We start from the raw sequence: 23258 nt of genomic DNA, 5'->3' as shown, positions 1-23258 counted from the left end.
GTTTAGAAGCACGCGGACATAAGAGAAGCCTCTTATTTAACACCGTTCTGGCATGTTGCTTGGTTCTTTTTCCTTTCTTTTTTTTCGGCTATTTATTGATGCTTGAACGCGCACGTACAGACGTCGATTTGGCTTTTGGGAAGCCCCTAAGAATTCGCGGCAAAGAAGCTGCTGCGGGCAGAAAAAACTCTACTCGGTCTCCAATGAGCTTGCGAACGCTAATTTCTGCCTCACAGTTTAGCCTCTGGATCATTGGCGCCAGCTGTATGCAGCCTACACAACAATGACATGTTATCAAGAAGTCCTAAGCAGTGCATTTGAATAGGAGTATTAAAGTATGAGGAAAGAATGGACGGCTACTGGCTATGCTAGCAAGCGACAGGGCGTTGTTTAAATATAAAACCGCTCTTCCGAGATTTCTCGAGCCGTTTTCTTGTTTTTGTTTCTCGAACCATTTACGTTAGGCCAAAAAGTTACCGAGGCTAACGCGCACGGTTTAATACACCAATGTCTGCGGAGAGGTCATCACGCGACTGGACTCTTCCGGGTGACTCCCGACCGCCATCCTCCCTCGAACGGGAGCTCCCATGCCGTGTAATTGCGTTAGCTGCGGCACAACCACACTACCACTGTAGCCGCTTTTTTTTACCACCACCCACCCGCGCTAGGAGCATACACCCACACACTGGCCCTTACACGGTGCGTCTATTCTCTCCCAACAGCAACCATGGCAGCATCTCCCTTTGTGGTCCCCCGTGCGCCGTCGAGGGCCTTTTAGTGGATTGCCGACAGGACGGGACAGGTACACACCAGAGAGCCAGGAGCCCTTTTCTTGAGCGGGCGGAACAGACAGACACGCTAAGTAAAAACATACAACGTACAACTGGTCCTTCGCTGTGTACACATACACTATAGCACAGCAGAGCCATATAATGTGCACGGTGGCCTCGGCAGGGGGGGGGGGGGGGGGGGGGGGGGGTGAGGGAGGAGGCAGGTAAACAGGGCGCTGTATGAAGAGAAGAAGCCCACCCACTCACCACCTACAATGCGGGGAACGATGGTGTTTTGAGCTTTCTTTCGCTTATTATCTGTCTCTCCTTTTTTGTTCATCTTTATTTTCTATTCGTTCCTACTTTTGCGAAGCTAGAGTCCGACGTATACACAGGGTCCGGTGCAGCTCGTACGGCGGGGCCGTTGGCACGACGGCGCGCAGTCGTTGGCGGGGACTTATGGCCGCCTTTCGTGACCCCGAGGCGTCCATCACGGCCCGGGGAGAAGTGGCTCCGCAATGGCGGCCGCAACAGCGAGCGGTGGCAGTGGCTCTGGGCCCGTCTATTGATTCGACCCCGCGGCGTCCGCTGAGGGCCCTGGCCATTTGAAGAGCACGGCGGTGACGACATGGGACAGTGACTTCTCGGTTAGGGGCCGGACTGCGGACGGCACCCTGGGGAACGACAGGCTCTCCTCCCGGCAGTTTCAATGGTGTGAGAAGGAGGGGGGGGGGGGGGGGGGGGGGCGTCCGCAGGAACAATCTTTGTCTCTCCCTCATCCATCATCGATACTGTGTAGCTCCATCAGGTGTGTGCCGTAGTTTGCTTGGCGGTTGCTGTGCTCGGCAGGAGCTGTGGAAAAGGCATGACACAGGCAGTATAATAGTCCAAGGGCCTGTGTCTTAAATATGATGTGCGTATGCTATGTGATATTTCCATGTAACATGAAGGTAGAAGCCTGCCTGTACTAAAATTCAAGCCACTTTTTCAGGGCCAGGTCTCTGAGAAAGTGCGGTAAAGGAGGAAGAGGAGCGGGAAAGGAAGGGCACTGCTACTCTCGTTGTGACTTATGCGTCCGAAGGAAGGGCGAAAATCTGCTACCTGAATCAATATATATACTGTTCTTAGAAAATTAGAAACTTTGCATTTTGAGCATCATTTATGCTGGCGCGGGGGGTATTGACGGAAGTTTATATTGTCAGTGGCGAAACGATTATGTACGTAGTACTTCTGCAAGGTCGTTGCTGACTAAAGACTTCTGATGCCTTCAAGTGAGGAAATAGCTCCGCGGCAGGCGGCAGAAGGTGCACAAGTTTGTAGTCCAGCTGCAAGAAATTGATCTTGGTAGTGGTGAACCCGACTGAATTGATTATCCTAGAATAGAGCAATTAAGTGCTCAGTTGGCGAGAAGTGCTGCCTTCGAAGCTGGTGCCGTTGGAGGCAGAACGGCTTTTCTCACGGGAACAACATTCGAGACTTATTACCCAGATTTCGTAGGGTAGGAATACCACTGAACGGTGCCAACCGACCTGTCCGACTACATCAAACTAGGACGTCGCATCTATACTCAAAAGTCCAGTTTTTATGACAGAAAGAACGTCTTGCTGGTACTTTATAACATTAGGGTTACAAAAATGGGTCATCGTTTGAAAATGGACTCCACATAAAAGTGCAAGCAGAACGCTAACGAAACAAGACGGAATGAAGGTTCAGCACCTTACCAGCACGACAAATAAGACGATGTTTAGCGGCAAATAAACATCATAAAATTTAAATCACATAATGGCAAGTCAAAGCGTGACTGTGTCTGTTGAAAGGCTTCATCTTGCACTTTTGACGCCCTTTCGTGCCATCATAAGAAAATAGTAGCAGGTTCTAATCGCGGCTCACTACAGCAACGCCGATGGCAAAGTGCGTCGTCCACAGGAAAGAAACAAAAGACTCGTATTTCACATATTAGAGACTTTTAGTATAGCGTATGAGCGCTTACTTACGTTATACGCAAGCATTTAGTGGGAGGTTACTGTGGAAGTCGTAAGAGCACTTTTAGTTTACCGTACAACAGCCCGAACGCAACGATATCCAAGGCCGCAGTGGCGCCATCTGGTGTTATATTGTAAAAATATTTTTTGTCTTATTTTTCGCGCTTAGCCAAGGCAGTGGCCAAGCTTATCCAAGTCGTGTCACGCAGATAGCCAGCCGGTTGCATGGCGTCCCCAAATGAGTAGTGCTGCGAGCACTGCGACAATGTCAGCACCAACATGTGCTACGAGCACTGCGACTGATCAACCACAACCGGTCGTGGTCCAGCTGACCGCCGAAATGGCTACATTTAGCAAGGCTATGACTACCTTGGCGTAAAAATCCAAATCAAGCCAATCCACAGTCGACGGTGTTTCGTTAGGGTTAGGAACGGCGGAATCGTTGCACAAAATCCAAAATAGGTCAAGTTTATCACTCATTCGTTCTGCTGTCGGCGAGAGGAGGCAAAGCGAATATCACATGTTCCATTTAAGGGCAATGACTATGCCTAACATGGACAATTTCTCTCCGAAGTGGGCGACGTGGGCGCCACCATGTTGACAACGCTATTTTTCCTGGCGTACGAAAGAGCACGCACGCTAAATTCGAAAAATAGCGTACGTAACGCGAACGTACGCAAAACCTCAGTTTGAAATAGCGTTTGGAGCATGCGCAGTACGACTGACGCTATTTTATAGCGTTCGCTATGCCTATGCGTATGTCTACGTACGCTATACTAAAACTCTCTATTTGCTAGCCTTAGGCAGCCGACAAATTTACAGAGGTGCGCACTGAAATAAATCTGAGATCTCCTCAGTAGTACACGCTGCAAACCCGGCAAAGGGAGTACGCACCGTACCAATTGAATGAGCCACGCTGGACGAGGAAGGCCGCAATTCGCTCGGATCTCCGTACGGCGCCAGAGCACGTGCGCTCCTCTGGCTTGCCTGCGTCCCTCGCGTACACCGCCAATTACACTCCAGACCATTCACCGATTTCCAACAGGCGTCCATTACGCTGGGGTACGTGTGCTGCGGGCACGAAATGCACTTCTCCGAATAACGACCGGAAGTAGCTTCTATATACGGGAGCCACGCAAGCGCTTAATACACACACCGCAACCTAGGCACCCTGTACGACGTTGTGTAAGCTGGCGGCGACACCGTAGCGGCGGAACCCCTGCTTGAACGAGCATGAGACCAATCATGGCCGAAAGACACACGCAAGCTTGTCCACCATACACTTGAGCAGCAGCGTACCCCAAAGCACCCACTTTTTTCACGCGCGTGCTCACCGGCCGCTCACCTAAGGACTCGCTTATACCTTTACTCGAAAGTGAAAAGGATAAAGGAAACCTTTACTACAACAAAAGCAAGAAAAGAGAACCTCGATGAGAGCAGGGCGCGTCGCAAGCGCACCTTGTGCGTAATGCAACGGTCTCGCACTCTCTCCCCCCCAAGTATAAGCCCTGTACACACAGCAGCAGCAAGCCAGGCAGGCAGGAAGGAGCGCTGCCCCTCCGTCGCCAACAGCCGTGGTTGCGTGACGCGAGCTTATCCAAACAGGCATGCGCTGCCACCACGCTTACTCAACAAGGTAAACAAGTTGGTGGACCGTCGTTGCAGCCATTGCCACCGTGGCTCCTGCGTGCGACCGCTTCCGAGGCTGCTGCAGCGGATCGAGCACTGCGCGTTGGCCGCATGCAGTGCGTTTTGGCGCCGCCACGGAGAGCGACAGTCGGCGCATGTGGCGTGCGCACGCGAGGCACCCTACTATGGAAAGCAAAACCTAAAGGTACAAGGAGGGAAGCAAAACAAACACCCGGACCGATGATAGAAAACGCTCTCGAGTAGGTGCGTTTCGAATCACCCGCAACGCCATCTATCTTTCTTCAGGCCTGTCAAGTCGGTTGGCGACGGTGAAGCAGTGGGGCTGAAACAAACAAAAAACAAACAAGGAGGAATCATCCGGTGCTTCGCGCCCTCGGGTCTCTTCCTGCGTTTCGCTTTGGGCTTGGAAAATCAGCTGCCGCTTTCTAACGCTTTTTACTGCACCGTTTACCGCAACGTTCGCATTGTCGACACTTACGATCGAGCACTTTTTAGGAAAGGAGGAACGGAGCTTGCAGAGCCTGTGGTCAGTATACGCAGGAGCACATATACTCTCGTGGGATTCAGTCACCTCTGAGAGCACCCATATCGTGAAATAAACAAGAAAACAGCGCGAGACAAAAAGTCCAAGGAGGGGCAATAGAAGACCAAAAGGGAAAGAGACAAGTATAAAAGAAACCAGGGGCAGGGAAAACGATGAGCAATCGATGCAATTTACTGCACGCACGCTCGGCACCGGCTGACAAGACGGTGAGGAAGTAGAGGAGTAGCCCTGGCTCGCAGCGAAGCGGGCATGACGAGGCTCTTCCGTTTCGTGTCCAACGAGGGAGACAGACGCACAAAGGCTGTCATTTTGCAACGCGCTTCCTTTTGCTCGGATTAGGCTTAGCACCGGACCTCGATGGAGACTGGGCCTCGCCAAGAAGGAGCGGGTCTCAGCAGAGGAAGCCGCAACGGATGGGCAGTCGTCGTCCTTTTTCCGACTTGACAACAAGGACACGACATGTCTGAAAGAGTTCTGCATAGACGTCTCATGGACACCTCTTAAGCGTCACGTCATGGTGGTCAAGATGTATCAGTTTTGCAAGTTGTATCGTTTTTAGATGCCCAGAAGGGGTAGTCGTTGCCAGTGAGGCGTGTCTGCGGAAGCTTTCGGTTTTAACGCACTATTATAGGTGGACGGTGAAGCAGACACCACCATTCCCGAAAAATCATGTTGCGACCGTTACTGTGAATAAGTTAAATTAAATAACATTAGGGAAGAGCTCAACAAATTAAACTACGGCCAAATGATGAACACTGCCGGGATCCCGGCCGCGGCGGCTGAATTTCGATGGAGGCGAAATTCTAGAGGACCGTGTACTGTGCGATGCCAGTGCGCGTTGAAGAACCCCAGGTGGCCGAAATTTCAGGAGCCCTCCACTACGGTGTCCCTCATAGCATGAGTCACTTTGGGACGTTAAACCCCAATAAACCAAACCAAACACTGCCGGACGCAGAAATCGAGACGCATACCACATCTCTGATTCCGAACTACTGTCATTAGAACAACCGGGATGAATAAAAGAAAAATGCGTTTTTTTTCCTTCGCTGTCGAAGCCTGCAAGACGAGTTCGGAAGAGAAGCTTCAAGAGATGGTTCTAACTTGACCGTGACTAACGCGCCATTAAAGCAGCGGCTTTCGGGACATCGTGAGTAGGGACACTGTCTTGCAGCTCGAAGCGTCAACTGCATGCATCTTTATATATTTTTATTTTGCTCCTCACGACATTCAGTTGATGAGGGATATTGCTATTCACGGGGAATACAAAAAAATAAATTGTGCGCACAACGCTGCAGCTTCTCCACAAACCTGCATTCATACGCAGTAGTGCAGTATGCAAGTACACCTGTTCCGTCTGCACACATCCCTCCACGGGCAGATCTCGTCGCCGACACACTCGCATGTCACCGCCTCCAGGACAGGTGCAGACGGGGATGCTTTCGTGACCAAGACACGAGAACTCCGACGGGTGGGGGACTCCGCGGGGTCGGCAAAAAGGAGGAGTAGCGGGGGGGACTGCGGTTTCAGCCGACTCCCAGGAAGCCTCGCCGAAGCTTCGGAAAAGTCTCATGCGCTCTCTCTCTCTGGTCGCCGCCGTCTCTGCGTGTGCGGTGACCGCTGCAAAGAGAAGTACGCAGTTACAACCGCGCCGGCCTTGTGTAATGGCGCCATCGGTGCGTTTTACGCGCGAAGGAGCGTTTTGTGTCCGAGGCGGCTTACATGTCGAGCGTGGGCTCGCGTGATCCCCGCGCTTTGAGCGCCGCGATGGTCGCACATGGAAAGGTCTAGCTGCGGATCGGCGCGTTACAGAACGGGCAGGCCGATGACGATGCTGAGGCATGCACTCGCCCATTCCTTGAGCGTGCGCGGGGACGAAAGCTTTGGAGCCTTTTGAGCGAGGACGCGGCGATATTGAGGACAGATCGTATACCTCGTACCCAGAAACTCTGGACAAGCACATTTTCTGGTCAAATGTTTAGGGGAAACCCCAAAGTGGAGCAACCTTGTAATAAGAGTAATTTCTAATTGACAGCCGCCCAAGCACAGCCATGCAACTACAAAGAATATCTATCTTTCTTCTTTGTAGCCGTATGGCTTCAGTTGGGTAGATGACAATGAGAAATCACTCTCTTATTACAAGCACATTTTTTCAACAAGGGAGTTGTTTATGAATGCAAGTCTTTCGCATATCGTAAGATTGCACCATAACAATAAATATATTCTCAGATTCCCCCACGCGACGCTTGTCGTTTTCTGCTATTGTTAAAAACGCACACTTTTTGTTTCACATGACAGACATGCTCTCCACTAAACGTTCTTGAGGGTACGATAGAGTGGTAAACTAACAGGAGGTAAGAGCTGGACTTTCAAAATCAAGATAGAGTCAGGCTGTCTATGATTTGAAGTGTAAAAAATTTTCACTCCGTTTAATTCTTCCTTTGCCTACAATGATTAAGTGAGCCGGAAACCAACAGCAGATAACCGTAGTTACACAGTGTGGAAGCGTACGAGTTTGATCATTTTTTAGTATGGCAGGCTTTGCACATGTACACCTTATGATCAAAATCCAGCCAGTTCATACATTTTTTGACATTGGCAGTTTTAAATATGAGCTATAGTTTGATTTCTTTTTCTAGTATTAAACGCCTAAGACATACATCTCACCTGAAGGCTACAAACTACTCCTTTACTACGTGATCTCCAAGATGTTTATTGTCTGAAAATAGCTGCCCCTGATTAAGCATCTCAAAAATCCCAAGAAGACATTTAAAAATGCAAATACATATAGAGTAACCGTTAAGGTTACTCCTTCGAGAGGACTGGTGATATGGTCGTATGGACAATGATAATACAAGGGCATTCCATGTCCGTGTTATGAGCAGAAGTGATTAAAAGATTGACTTTATTGTTTCGTGTAACTGGATACCGCGGCAAAGGGGTAAAAAAGTTCCACCTTTCTAAGATGTAAGCGCAATGTCTGCAGCATAAGGGCACTCGTGCATTGATGGAATTTTTAAGAGATATTTGTAACGTTTTGTAGTTCTGAAAGTTGTTAGATCATTTGTCGGCGATGTGTTCTTGACTGCGGCAACACTAACTTATCTACTACCGGTACTTGCATCCTGCACTGTAACCACCCTGCAATGTGCTCCGGGTCAATAACCGTCATCATCAGCAGCATAACTGTGGCCACTGCAGGACAAATGTCCAATTAACCGAGTTCTACGCGTATGTTGGTAACCTTCAGCAACTAATATGCCACATTGAATTCTAGACGGCGCAAGTTCAATACAGTTTAAGATGGGTGAGCGAAACAAAGAGTTCTCCAAGGCCACAAAGGAGCCGAATATTGTAGTCTTCCAATGGATACCGGGGCGCGTGTTCGCCAAATGCAGCCGGTACAGCCAGCGATGACAGCGCCGCCCTCCGGCAGGTAGCAGCCACATTAAGGCTGGTTATAAATATTCATTCAGAACGACGGCTTGACATCGCCGCTATGGCGCAGTGGATTAGAGCCACGTGTTGCGTATGGAAGGTCGGCCGTTTGACTCCGCTCTCTGTACAGTAATTTTATTGTTTTTTTAATTTCATTTTTTTTTCCATTTTTCCCCTTTTAGGTCGCAAATCGTGATGCTTAGTGCCATATAACGCCGTTTAAGAGGATTTATTATCCCTTTTAGGTAAGCCGTAGTGACAATCTTGAGTCACCGTGATCAATTCACCGTGGTTTCAAGCCATGTGGCTGTACAGGCTGCAGTTGGCGAATACGCTACCGGGGCATTGCCTTATTCCTAGAAACATTGAAGCAGATGCTGTGACCAGGCTTCGTGCTTTCTGTGCTGCTACTTCTAGCCTCAGCCCATTCTGGGGGTGTGAAATGCGCAGTTTGTTGAGGACCATGCGAGTTGGTATGAGCGAAGAATGTGCCTGGAGCCAAAGTACGCGAATCAGGAGCTTTGCCGTTTTTATCCATCCTCCCGCTTTACATTTCCGCGAGGACGAGTATGTGACTCCACTGTTTGTGGATCGCCAACAACATGACACATTTTGTGCACTACTAAAGGTGGACTTGACCACACTTGATAAAAGGCTCTTCAGACTTGAAAAGCGGTTAGATATATATGGCCGATGCTTGCGCTACAAAACTGGGGCACATAACTGCGCTGAACCCTTTTCTCGAGGACAGCGACATGCTTGGGATTTACTTCACGCTGTTTCATTTACCAGAAGTTGGATTCCTTATCTGAGTGATCGACTCCATCCGTGCACTGCAGTGTTTGCTTACACGTGACATGTTAAATGCTCATTGGTCGCCTTCCAGTTTTATGCACGCCCATCCTGTGTCTAAGATATTAAGTGAATAGTGTTAAATCCTTATGTCATTGCTTATTGCCTATAGTACATTTATATAATTTTTGGCTTTATCATTTACTGTGAAAGAATGATCATTGCATATAGCTTATTTTTCATTTCATGTTAGCATTTCTGGCTTGTGTATTATACGTTCTGTATTGTTTATTGTAGCTGAGATTGGTTGTGGATTATGTTACTTATTCCAGCGTAGTTTATTCGCTTATGGAAAAAGGAATAGCCGGCGCCTCTATCACGCATGAATGCCTCCTTTAATATCCATGTCAATGATAAAATAATAAAAAAAGTGAGCAAACCATTTCTAACTTCAAAATTACCCAACATAGAAGCATTATTCACTATAGTTTAGTGAGGTGAAGGACTTTGCATGCCCAAGCAGCTAAAGCCTAGACCCGTGGGCGTTATTCTGACGAGCGTTTCTTTCAGCTGTGACCGCGTACTCAGGATAGGCAGCGCGGCTTCCTTCCGAAAACAAGAAAATATACAAATAGCAAGGAACGTCTGCAGGAGCGTCACTTCCTGGAAGAATGGTTATTTATTGTTTTCCTTGTATCTCTCGCCTTCAATTTGCAGTATCCGAGATGACCCCCCCCCCTCCCCCCCCCCCCCCCCCCCCCCCGGCATGACCGCCTGCGTCCCGCTCCGCAGGGGCATAGACCTCGCTTTGCTCACGAATATCGCCTGCAGGCGTTTTTCTTCCGACCTTCCTCCTTCTGTCGTTCTTCTTGTTCTCCGGCTTTGCATAAATACTGGCAAAAGCCTCGGCCCGGGGGCGGGCAGCCGATAGTTTATACGCCGCAATTGCCAGTTTTGGGCAGCGGATAACCAGCCTCACCGCGACCGACCACCTCGAACCTTGCAATATTTGCTCCAATGCTTCACAGTCGGCCCAGCCTCCTGCCCGAACGGGCGAGCAAGATCGAAGTTCTAAGCCAGCCTACCGACCCAGACGTCGATGACTCAAAAAGAAAGCTTCGTTATTGACGTGAGACAGGCCGCAAAAAACGCGAAACCAAAAGGAAAAAATAAATAAATAGATTTAACCAAAGAAACATGAAATATAAGTCGCTTAAAGACAACGTCCCTTCAGCCAGTTCCTGCCAACCTGTAGACAACAGAGCGACCAAAAGATAAGCAGACGCAAACAGGAGGGTCCCGAAAAACCACCACTAACAACTGAACACAGGAACTGCCTTGTTCTCTGCGAGTCTTCTTCTTGCCCTGCCGACCAGGCGAGCTCCGGAGCGCGCCAGTCGCATTAAATCAAAGCCAGCCTACGTGACCGCCAGTGTGCAGCCCCGTTGGCGAACCTAGCATTACGAACCAGTAGTAGTGGTGGTGGTAGTATACTTTATACAGGCACCGCGAAGCAGTGCGGACGCTGCAAACGGCGACGCCAGTCTTTCGGACGCCAGGCCACGGATAAATCCTCGTCCTCTCCTCCTATCCCCCCATCCTCTGCATCCTTCGGCACGTTCTCCGCATACGTCGCTTTCAGAGTCATCCCCCTTCTCAGTCCTTTCCGAGAATCGCGTCTCGCCACGGCAACCGATCGAATGAACGACCGACTCGGCTGGCTCCGCTGGGCGCGCGTGGGTTAGGCCAGATTAAGTGCGTAACTATACACCTTCGCCCTGTCGGCTCATGGCTTCGGTGCAGATATTCGGATTCTTCTTCTTTTCCCTTCTCTCTTTCCCGTCCCGAGTCCTCTTCTGCATCGTACTCCGTCGGTACAGCGTAGAGGATGATTCGTCTCCGCAAAAAGTCACCATCCCGCCACCATGCACCTTCTTCCCACCCTCATTTCCTCCTCGTTCTCTGCTTTCTTTTCAATCCGCGGGGTTCTCGTGTATGCGCGCGTCACAGAATCAAAAGGAGAATAAAATGATGAAGGACGTTCGGCGCAAGTTTCCGGCGAGGGAAGCGGGACAGCGCGGTCGACGGAAAAATTTATGCACGACGCCGCGGCCCGCGATGAACTCCGAATTGCCCCTCGCGCTCGTGCTGAGGACCTTGTGTCTACGGAGCAGGCTTAAATAACGTTTCTCCGGCACTTCTATGCTACATAGCCTCGAGCGTTTAGGCTGCTCGATTATATGACCGCGGTATATATTTTTTGGCGCCCTGTGGACGGAATACGGATGAGAGCCGCGCTTCATTGATATCTCCGGGGAACTTTACGCTGAGCGCGTGCAATGGTCTGTGCACATTGTGAGCCGCAGCAGTTTCAGAGGAGGAATACACAAGTTTGTATAAGTGTCTCAATTGGATCAAGCGCTTACTGTATTCCAGCGAAAAGATGCCGGAAGTTCTGCGAAGTTTGCGGAGTGTTCGTCGTGGCGTCATAGCAGCAGTAGCATCAGTATTAGTAGTAAAGGTAGTCGCAAGTAATATCTGTAACAGTTGCAGTACTAGTAGATGGTAGTAGCAATAGTAGGTAATTGTAGTAGTATTATAAGTGGTAGTAGTAGTAGTATTATAAGTGGTAGTAGTAGTGGTAGTAGTTCTTTATTTCTTTATTCAGAGATACCCCGCTTAGCAGTCGTAGTATTAGTGGTGGTAGTAGTAGTGTTGGTAGTAGTAGCAGTAGCAGTAGTAGTAGCAGCAGCAGCAGCAGCAGGAAGTAGTAGTAGTGGTGGTGGTTGTGGTTTTGGTACTGACAAAGGCAGTAGTAGTATTAGCAGTGGTGGTAGTATTAGATGCAGCAGTCGTAGTAGTAGTAGTAGTAGTATTAATGGCGGTAGTATTAGTTTAGTAGAGGTAGTAGAAGCAAAAACACTAATAGTAATAGCAACGGTAGTAATAGTGGTGTTGTAGAGGCAGGCGGGAGCAGCAGTAATCCGCTGAGTTCCAGAGGAAATTCATTGTCAAGAATGTTGGTCGTCGCCCAACTCCTCATGGCGTCCCCACTTCATAGCTTTGTAATCGATCGCTTTCTGACCAATTAAAACTATGCAATGCTATTAAACCTAGTTGTTAAACCAAACTGCTGGCCAAAAAATTGTGCTCCCTATGGTGTTCTAATGGTGTGCGGTTATTTTACGAATCAGCTACTGCCATTTTTTTTTTTGTTTACTAAGGAAAGTTCTTACCTGCATAGGTATCGGGGGTACCAGTCAATTTCGAAATCGCCAAAAGAACGAGTGAGTTAACCATCTCTCAAAGAAACAGAAGATGCATCACATGTGGGAAAAGAGAAGTAGCCTATACCCTTAGAAAAATGTCTTTAAACAGTCCACAGACTGTCCATAATCTATAGTCCGTAAAGTCTATAGACTTTCAACAGACAAATTTTATAGACTGGTCTATAGGCAGTGCGCAACCTATAGACAGTCTATAGATAGAATGCAAAAGGCTTTTAGTCAATTTTTTTCTATACACAGCCTATAGACTATGAATAGGCAAAATAAAATATCTACAGGAAGGCAACAGAGTCTATGAGAAGTCTATAAACAGCTTATGTACTCTTTTTTTCCTGATGTCATCGAAATTTGGAATGCTTTGCCTGTTGAAGTTGTCAAACAATCGGACGTGCACAAGTTCGAACGTTCTATCGATATTTTGTGTCGGGGGCACCCAACTTGATGTTATGAGATATGAATTTTGTCTGTTGTACATTGCATTGTATTGCCTCCCTGTAACGACCCTCAAGCGAGGGTCAACAGTATCAATAAATAAATAAATATACCATTTTTATTATAAGGGTACATTTCTGCAACGCCTCCATTCGTTCTCTTATTTTTAAAACGAGCTACCCCAGCACGCACCAAGTTTGTTTTTCTGCGTACTTATATGCATGCAAATCGCTCAGAAATTACAAGTACTCTTTACAGCTGATTTAAATTTAATCGACCGTTACGGTGTTGCGGTATGCTGCGGGCTTGGCTTTACCATTGCATGATCAGAAGGAGCGTCCGTATACTTGCATAGACATATGTTTCGTAGATCGGTACAGCTCTCAAGGCTGAAGACCCTCAGCTAGTTTTACTGCGTTCTTACTGCCCTGCCACTGAATAATTTTTTCAACAGCGCATGCTACACAAGGACAGAAGACGAGGAAACACACACACGAGCGCTGAACTGCAACTTTATTTGAGAAAAGGCGCCAACCTCTACATATATACCCTCAAGGAACCGCCCACTAGGGTAAAACCTAAAATCACTGCACGTGTCAAGCCACAAGCAAGAAAAAATATTCAACAGTTAAGCATACAGTACAAGGGTGACACTGCAGCGATGGCGTAGAGGTAGAGCATCCGCCTCGCGTGCAAGAGGACCGGGGTTCGAATCCCGGTGCCGCGCAATTCTCCACCGGATTAAAAAAAAAAAAAAAAAACTCCGCGTGTGATGGAATTGCATAACCAGGCTTGGAGTGCGGCCTGATTTCGGTGACCAGAACCGACAACGCACTTCCTCACCAGAACAGGATTTGGCCACCCTGGTGTAGTACTTGGCCACAACCTTCTATGAACAAACCAATTAACCCTCGGCCCTCAGTCCCCAGCGGCTGCGGAGCAACTGACCAAGGCGGCGGTCAGATCTGTGACGCAGCGGAGGGTGCTAAGAATCTCTGGCTCCGGACAGGCCGCCATTGGAAACTGAACCTGGCAACGTTTAACGCAAGAACCTTATCAAGTGAGGCTAGCTTAGCAGTGCTATTGGAGGAATTAGCCGGTATTAAATGGGATGTCATAGGGCTTAGTGAGGTTAGGAGGACAGATGAGGCGTATACAGTACTAAAGGGTGGGCATGTACTGTGCTATCGTGGATTAGCAGATAGGCGAGAACTAGGTGTGGGATTCCTCATTAATCAGGATATTGCTGGTAACATCGAGGAGTTTTACAGTATTAACGAGAGAGTGGCAGCTATCGTAATTAGGCTTAATAAGAGGTACAGGCTGAAGGTGGTGCAGGCCTACGCGCCTACATCAAGCCATGATGACCAAATAGTTGAAAGCTTCTATGAGGATGTGGAATCGGCAATGACCAAAGTAAAATCACAGTACACTGTACTGATGGGCGACTTTAATGCAAAGGTAGGTAAAAAACAGGCTGGAGACAAGGCGGTAGGTGACTATGGCATAGGTTCTAGGAACAGTAGGGGAGAGTTATTAGTAGAGTTCGCAGATAGAAATAATTTACGGATTATGAATACCTTCTTCCGCAAACGAGCAAACAGGAAGTGGACGTGGAAGAGCCCCAATGGTGAGACTAAAAATGAAATAGACTTCATACTGTGTGCACAACCTGGCATCATAGAGGATGTGGAGGTCCTCGGTAAGGTCCGTTGCAGCGACCACAGAATGGTAAGGTCTCGTGTTAGCTTAGATTTGAAGAGGGAACGGAGGAAACTGGTGAAGCGAAAGGCTATTAACGAGTTAGCATTAAGAGGGAAGGTAGAGGAATTCAGAATGTCGCTGCAAAACAGATTTTCCGCTTTAACTGAAGAAGACGACCGTAATGTTGAAACAATGAATGATAATCTTACAGCTATCGTTACAGAGTGCGCCGCAGAAGTAGGTGGTAGGATGGTTCGGCAGGATACCAGCAAGCTATCTCAGGAGACTAAAGATCTGATTAAGAAACGCCAAAGCATGAGGGCTTCTAACTCCACAGACAGGATAGAACTAGCAGAGCTATCGAAGTTAATAAATAAGCGCAAGGTAGCCGACATAAGAAAGTTTAACATGGAGAAAATCGAGCATGCTCTAAGGAACGGAGGTAGCCTAAAATCAGTGAGGAGAAAACTGGGCATAGGTAAAAACCAGATGTATGCGCTAAAAGACAAACAGGGCAATGTCATCAGCAATATGGATAAGATAGTTGAATTAGCCGAAGAATTTTACACAAATCTATACAGGAGCGAATGTAATCATCAAGTTACTGAGAGAGGCAGTCGAGCACAGCAATGGGACATCCTGCCAGTAACGAAGGAGGAAGTAAAGAAAGCCTTAGGAGCAATGCAAAGAGGGAAAGCAGCTGGTGAGGATCAGGTAACAGCAGATTTGCTGAAGGACGGAGGAGAGATTGTGCTACAAAAACTAGCCACCCTGTATACGCAATGCCTTGTGACCTCGAGAGTACCAGAAGCTTGGAAGAACGCTAACATTATCTTAATTCATAAGAACGGAGACGTCAAGGACTTGAAGAATTACAGACCAATCAGCTTATTGTCCGTTGCCTACAAGGTATTTACTAAGGTAATCGCTAATAGAGTCAGGACAACCTTGGACTTTAGTCAACCAAATGATCAGGCAGGCTTTCGTAAAGGATACTCGACAATAGACCACATTCACACTATCAATCAGGTGATAGAGAAATGCGCAGAATATAACCAACCCCTATATATAGCCTTCATTGATTACGAGAAAGCATTTGACTCAGTGGAAACCTCAGCTGTCATGCAGGCATTGCGGAATCAGGGTGTGGAAGAGTGTTATGTGAAAATATTGGAAGATATTTATAACGATTGCACAGCTAGTATAGTTCTCCATAAAGTCAGCAATAAAATTCCAATACGGAAAGGTGTCAGGCAGGGAGACACGATCTCGCCAATGCTCTTCACTGCCTGCTTACAGGAGGTATTCCGGGGACTGGAATGGGAAGAGTTGGGGATAAGAGTTAATGGAGAATACCTGAGTAATTTGCGATTCGCTGATGACATTGCCTTGCTAAGCCACTCAGGACAAGAACTGCAAAGCATGATCAACCAGTTAGACAGGCAGAGCAGAACGGTGGGGCTAAGAATTAACATGCAGAAGACCAAAGTAATGTTCAACAGCCTAGCAAGGGAACAGCAGTTCGCAATTGGTAGCGAGGTGCTGGAAGTAGTAAGAGAATATGTCTACTTAGGGCAGGTAGTGACCGCAGATCCGGATCATGAGAGGGAAATAACTAGAAGAATAAGAATGGGGTGGAGCGCATATGGCAGGTTCTCTCAGATCATGAATGGTAGCTTACGAATATCCCTGAAGAGAAAAGTATACAACAGCTGTATCCTACCGGTACTCACCTATGGGGCAGAAACGTGGAGGCTAACAAAGAGGGTTCAGCTTAAGTTAAGAACAACGCAGCGAGCTATGGAAAGGAAAATGATAGGTGTAACGTTAAGAGATCGGAAGAGGGCGGAGTGGGTGAGGGAACAAACGCGGGTTAATGACATCTTAGTTGAAATCAAGAAGAAGAAATGGGCTTGGGCAGGGCATGTAATGCGAAGGCAAGATAACCGCTGGTCCTTAAGGGTAACGGAGTGGATTCCAAGAGAAAGCAAACGTAGCAGGGGATGGCAGAAAGTTAGGTGGGCGGATGAGATTAAGAAGTTTGCGGGGATACAGTGGCGGCAACTGACAAAGGACAGGGTTAATTGGAGAGACATGGGAGAGGCCTTTGCCCTGCAGTGGGTGTAGTCAGGCTGATGATGATGATGATGATGATGACAAGGGTGACCAAGACCGCAAAAAAGAAGAAAGATTACAAGAAGCAGCGAGAAGAAATTATTTCACTTGCCCTTTTTTTGCGTAACAAACAGTGGGCAGAAATCGTTTTTGTTTGTTACGCAAAAAACTGTTTGTTACGCAAAAAAAGGGCAAGTGAAATAATTTCTTCTCGCTGTTTCTAGTAATCTTTCTTCTTTTTTGCGGTCTTGGTCACCCTTGTACTGTATGCTTAACTGTTTAATATTTTTTCTTGCTTGTGGCTTGACACGTGCAGTGATTTTAGGTTTTACCCTAGTGGACGGTTCCTTGAGGGTATATATGTAGAGGTTGGCGCCTTTTCTCAAATAAAGTTGCAGTTCAGCGCTCGTGTGTGTGTTTCCTCGTCTTGTGTCCTTGTGTAGCATGCGCTGTTGAAAAAATTATTATGAATAACCAACTAGCCCGTGAGCTCACCCTGCCACTGAGTGGGAAAATTTTTTCCAATTTTTGGGAACGACGACATGTTTTTGTGTATCAACACATGCTCGTACATGCCTCAGAGTGACGAATTTGCTCATTAGGCTGCCACTGATATATTTTCTCTCAAACTATAATTTCGGATTTAAACAGGCACTAAGGATAGTCAACCATATAGTTTATGATTATCCAGACAGAAAACTGGCGCCGCTGCACTTCATGCACCATAGAGAGACGCAAGAATGCCGGGAAAACGAGGTTACCATATTAAGTTAAGGCGAAAGCCTTTAATGGCTAAAACTGTCGTTCGTTAACAAAGCGTGTCACACGCATATAACTCGGGAACTAAAAAAGATAGAAGAAAACCAATGGTTGCTTCAAATAGAGGAGAAAAAAATAAACCTAGAAGCCAAGTTTGATGACTGTACATTAATTAGTTAATTAATTATAGGCAAAAGTGTCGAAATTGCATCGCAATAGCGCGTACGTCGATATAGCCACGGGAACGGTAGGACGTCACATCCACTGGAAGTCGTCACGGCGTAGTAAAAATTGTCACAGAATGGTCGGATAAACATCGGATATGTGTCAAATTAGATGGAAAAATGTGGAATTAAGCGTAATTAACACTTATATCCCCGAAAGATGTATAATTTTGGTATCGATATAGCCACGAGAACGGTGTGACGTCACATCCACCAGAAGTCATCACGGCATAGTGTCCTCGGCTTTCGCCTCTCAACACTTCAGTTGCCAAAGTGTACTCGCAATTTTTTGACTTGGGTGTTGTTGGGCCCGAAATGTGGATTATAACAATACGACTCTTCTCGGGGACAACCTCGAAGAAATGCTGTGAAAGTTTTTATACCAACCTAACACTTGTGTTAAACTTATTAAAGTAGTGAAAAATGTACCACTAAAATCATTTCATCTGCTCGCATCGCGGACGACAGCCTCGCGGTGAAGCTGGCTATTCCGAGGCAGAATCTACGTTTTCGACCTGACACTAGCTAATTCAAATGAGAAACATCGTCATCCCGGCATTCCCGCGATGGATGAGGAGCTCTTCAATACACTCGCATAGACTGTAGCGCCAGCTTTATCTCTAGGTAATATTAGGCAGACAAGTGCCTTTAACTTTCTTATGACTCAGATACTGATTTCACGCACGCAGAACAGAGCTTTTATACGCCAGAAAACAGCGAAAGATGAAATACTGCCCACCAACCTCTCTTGGCAAGGTGTAGGTTGTGGTGGTATCGAGAGAGAATTTTATTGCAGCCAGAAACCCAAAAACGAAGGGTTATGCGGAATTGCAACCGCGAGCACGGTTTTGTCGTACAAAGAAGAAAACGTAAATTTGGGGAAACAAAAACAAAACCCACGACACTCGAAGGCATCACCAACGTTACCAGTCTGAGTCCTTATTTGAGGAAAAAAAAAAAAAATGGGTGGTGGTTTAACACTGCTAAGCACGAAGCTGCGAAAGCACAGTTTTTTGCCAATGGACATCACCGCCACTTACCTCAAAGCGCGATTGAGGTGCCCACTGACCCAGGGAGCCAGTTGTGCGCGTCACTGTCAATTTACCCAGTGTACCCGATGGTGAGACTAAAAATGAAATAGACTTCATACTGTGCGCTCACCCTAGCATCGTAGACGATGTGGAGGTCCTCGGAAAGGTCCGTTGTAGCGATCACAGAATGGTAGGTCTCGTATTAGCTTAGATTTCAAGAGGGAACGGAGGAAATTAGTGAAGCGGAAGTCTGTTAACGAGTTAGTATTAAGAGGGAAAGCAGAGGAATTCCGGATTTTGCTGCAGAACAGATTTTCCGCTTTAACTGAAGAAGACGACCGTAATGTTAAAGCAACGAACGATCGTCTCACAGATATCATTACGGAGTGCGCTGTAGAAGTAGGCGGTTGGATGGTTCGACAGGATGCCGGGAAGCTAACACAGGAGACTAAAGATCTGATTAAGAATCACCAAAGCATGAGGACGTCTAACTCCATAGACAGAATAGAACTAGTAGAGCTGTCGAAGTTAGTAAATAAGCGCAAGGTAGCCGACATCAGGAAGTTTAACATGGAGAAAATCGAGTATGCTCTAAAGAGCGGAGGTAGCCTAAAAGCAGTGAAGAGAAAACTAGGCATGGGTAAAAACCAGATGTATGCGATAAGAGACAAACAAAGAGGGTAAAGAACAAAGAGGGCAATGCCATTAGCAATATGGATAATATAGTTAAAACAGCCGAATCTATACAGTAACGATTGTAATCAGAATGTCACTGAGAGAGGCAGTAGAGCACAGCAATGGGATATCCCGCCAGTAACAAATGAGGAAGTAAAGAAAGCCTTAGGAGCAATGCAAAGGGGGAAAGCAGCTGGTGAGGATCAGATGACAGCAGATTTGTTGAAGAATGGAGGAGAGATTGTGCTCGAAAAACTATAGCCGCCCTGTATACGCAATGCCTTGTGACCCGGAGTGCACCTAGAGCTTGGAAAAACGCTGACATTATCTTAATTCAGAAGAAAGTAGACGTCAACGACTTGAACAATTACAGACCGATCAGCTTATTGTCTGCTGCCTACAATGTATTTACTAAGGCAATCGCTAATAGGGTAAGGACAACCTTAGACTTCAATCAACAAAATGATCAGGCAGGCTCTAAAAAGGACACTCGACAGTACATCATATTCACACTATCAATCGGGTGATAAAGAAATACGCAGAATATAACCAGCCCCTATACACAGGGTGTCCCAGCTAAATGTAACCAAGCTTTTAAAAAAGACGAAGTGCCCTAGCCCAGTGAGACCAACTGAGGGTTGTTGCCAGTCGCGTGTCCTAGTCTGCAGTATTTTTTGTTATGCAAACGTAATTAATTAGCAGAGACTAATTAGCTAACTTTTAATTATTACCTTCGGGAAGAAAGTGCCAATGCAGGAATTGTAGATCCCATAGAAAAATGTCTTGTAAAGCCCATATACCGCTGAGGCGTATAAGCCCTGCGTAACTTGTCGCAATCGTCGCCGCTGAGCTTCTTTATTTTGTAGGCACAAGTTCTCCCAAAAAGTCTATTTTTCAGTGTATCTCTTGCGTTCTTCACGGAGTTATCACCGCTAGAGGACTGTTCATCAGTTTTAACTCGTTTTTTTTTTTAATATGTGTAGGTTGCTACCTTCTTAGCTGTACTTATGCGCATCCTGATATATATCAGAAGTAACTTTCCAGTACTCATTCCAACATTAGAATTCCCCACGCTTCTTTTCATTGAATGTCTTCAACTGAGATCGCTGTGGGGTGAGTCCTGAATTTCTGATATCCGTCGCATTCAGATTCAGCCACTCCGCATAAGTAGCTTGCCACTTGAAACCCAACAATGCAACTGCGGCCAACCAATGCTGACAGGCCCTAATAAATAGTTCCAAACCAAAGGTCGTGAAATTGCGCGGGTCAAATAACGCTCTGCATTAAACACAGTGAGAGCCGCACAGACGATGGGATTTACCGTACCGTCTTTCTCATAAACTAGCAGCTTAGGAACGAAGTATCTGCACCAGTGAACAATGGTTAAGCTTCGCAGTGCTCGTGCACCTCTTCTCTCTTTGCGTCTCGGGTCGCTCGGAGTGCTTATTCGCGTGTACCGTGGTCGTTAGTTGCGAGTGTGGAGTGGTTAAGAGTGGCGTTTAAGATAACTATACCAGGATGTGCCAAGATTTGCATCGCAGAAGACGAAGCTAGCGTACAAAGATAAAGTGGCAAAAGAAGAAATGCCAACGTACGCGTATAGGAAACTGGCAAGTGCGCCCTTAAGCAAGTGCCGAGGATCATGTCTGCGCACGAGCCGAAAGTTGCAGAGCATAATGGCGGTGCCCGGGAAAATAACTGGGAAACGTAAGGCTTTTTGCCCAGGCTCTTTTCGCACGAGTTCACTTCGTATGGTTCATGGTCAGAGCAATTTGGCGGAGCGATGAACTCTGTTGAGTGTGACTGCTTGCCCGTAAGCGCTCCCGGACTGCCGTACCGTCAACTGCAGGCTGGCATTGATACCGGCAATGGATAGGTGCACTCATTTCATACCTGTCGATAAGTTTCACTAAGAATTGTTTTATTTGTCTATACGGTCTTTGGCTTTCTTGTTTTGAGTCGTAGTAAAAGCAATACGTAGAAATGATGCCGAAATTAAATCTTTAGTTAGAACGGTTACAGTGCTTCGAAAGCTTTGAACGAAACATTCGAATGTTTCGCTTAATCTGAAGCGAAATTTTCAGCATCCAGCTTGAAATATAGAAATGAACATGAAAACAAAGACAAAAGCGCAGTTTTCCCGTTCCAAAACACGACAGGGACGCTATTACAGTGCATCTGAGCAGTGTAGTTTTTCCGTCGCAGTTGCCATGCGCACCAGCCTGTTTTCCAACCAGAGTATACGAGGTCTGTTAGAAAAGTATCCGACTTTATTTTTTTTTTGCGAACACCTGATGGATATGAAACAAGCGCGCTTACAGCAGCCGACCTTGAACCCTCGTGCGCATGCACGAATTTTTTCCCGCCTGCCGATAGCGTCAGTCGCTGGGAAGCAGCGTTTGAGTGAGGGAGTGCGCAGTGCTCTCGTCGGTTTTTTGTTTCAAGGAAAATGGCGGAGCGAGAGGAGCAGCGCTACTACCTCAAATTTTGCCAGAAACTTGGCGATAGCCAAGTGGAAATTATTCGAAATGTTCAGACGGCTTTCGGTGATGATGCTATGAGCAGCACACAGATTAAGCAGTGGTGCAACTGGTTTAAAGACGGCCGCACATCCGTGGAGAGAGAGCCACGCTCCGGCCGGCCATCAACATGCCGAAATGACCAGGTAATTGCCGAAGTGAACGCTGTGGTGATGCGGGGCTGTTGTGTGAGTATCCGAGAAATTGCGGAAGAGGTGGACATCAGCAATTTTTCTGCACATTCCATTATCACCGAAGATTTGGCCATGGAGAGAGTTGCGGCGAAATTCGTGCCGAAGCTGCCGACGGTGGAGAAAAAGCAGCTTCGTGTTGAAGTCTTACAGGAGATGCTGGATTCTACAAACAGTTACCCTGACTTCACCGACGCCGTAATCACTAGTGGCGAGTCTTGGGTGTACGGGTACGACCCGGAAACCAAATCCGAGTCGTCACAGAGGACGCATTTCACGTCACCAAGACCAAAGAAGGCCCGACAAGTGCGCAGCAATGTCAAAGTGATGCTGACTGCTTTTTTGACTCCCTCTGTGTGGCACACCACGAGTACGCACCCTACAGGGTCAAAGAATGGCTAAACAGTACTACAGGGATGTCCTCCATCGCCTACGTGGTGCTGTGCGGCGCAAGAGACCGGAATTAAGGTCAACAAGAAATTGGCGCATCCCTCGCGGCATTGCTCCTGCACATTCCTCGCATTTGATTCAGACTATTCTGACGAAAAACCAGACTCCTGTAGTTCAACAGGCTCCTTACTCTCCTGATATGTCCCCCTACGACTTCTGGCTGTTTCCTAAAATCAAGGGGTCATTGAAAGGAGCGCGATTTCAGAAAAGAAAGGACATTATGGCTGCAACGACAGCAGAGCTAAATTCCATTCCAAAAAGGGTCTTTTCGGAATACTTCCAACAATGGCAGCACCGCTGGGAGATGCATATGGAGCCCCAAGGAGACTACTTTGAAGGTTATTAGGTTTCTAACGCTCCAGTTATGCCAGTTTTTTTTTATTCGGCCAAAGGTCGGATACTTTTCTAACAGACCTCGTACATTCGATGTCCACGCATCCGTCCCTCCTTCATTCCCTTCTTCGAGCGGTTATTTTCTTGTGCAGAATTTCGGCCAGGGTGCCACGGTGCCAGTAAAATCTGCGATAGTGTGCTTTGCGCGAATTGTTATGGCAAAAAGCGTTGTAGCTTTTCTTGCATGTATAAAGTATTTACTGATTTAAAAATCGGAATCAAAGTTTACCATGTCTGCCTGTCTAATATTCCTTTCGAAAGCGTCCGCCATACTAAAACAACAAAGTGAAAATCTCGCACGAGTG

This window comes from Amblyomma mixtum, chromosome 2 (assembly GCF_055824585.1).
Source record: "Amblyomma mixtum isolate Tamu chromosome 2, ASM5582458v1, whole genome shotgun sequence".
NCBI lineage: Eukaryota > Metazoa > Arthropoda > Arachnida > Ixodida > Ixodidae > Amblyomma > Amblyomma mixtum.
Note: the sequence above shows the minus strand (reverse complement) of the source record.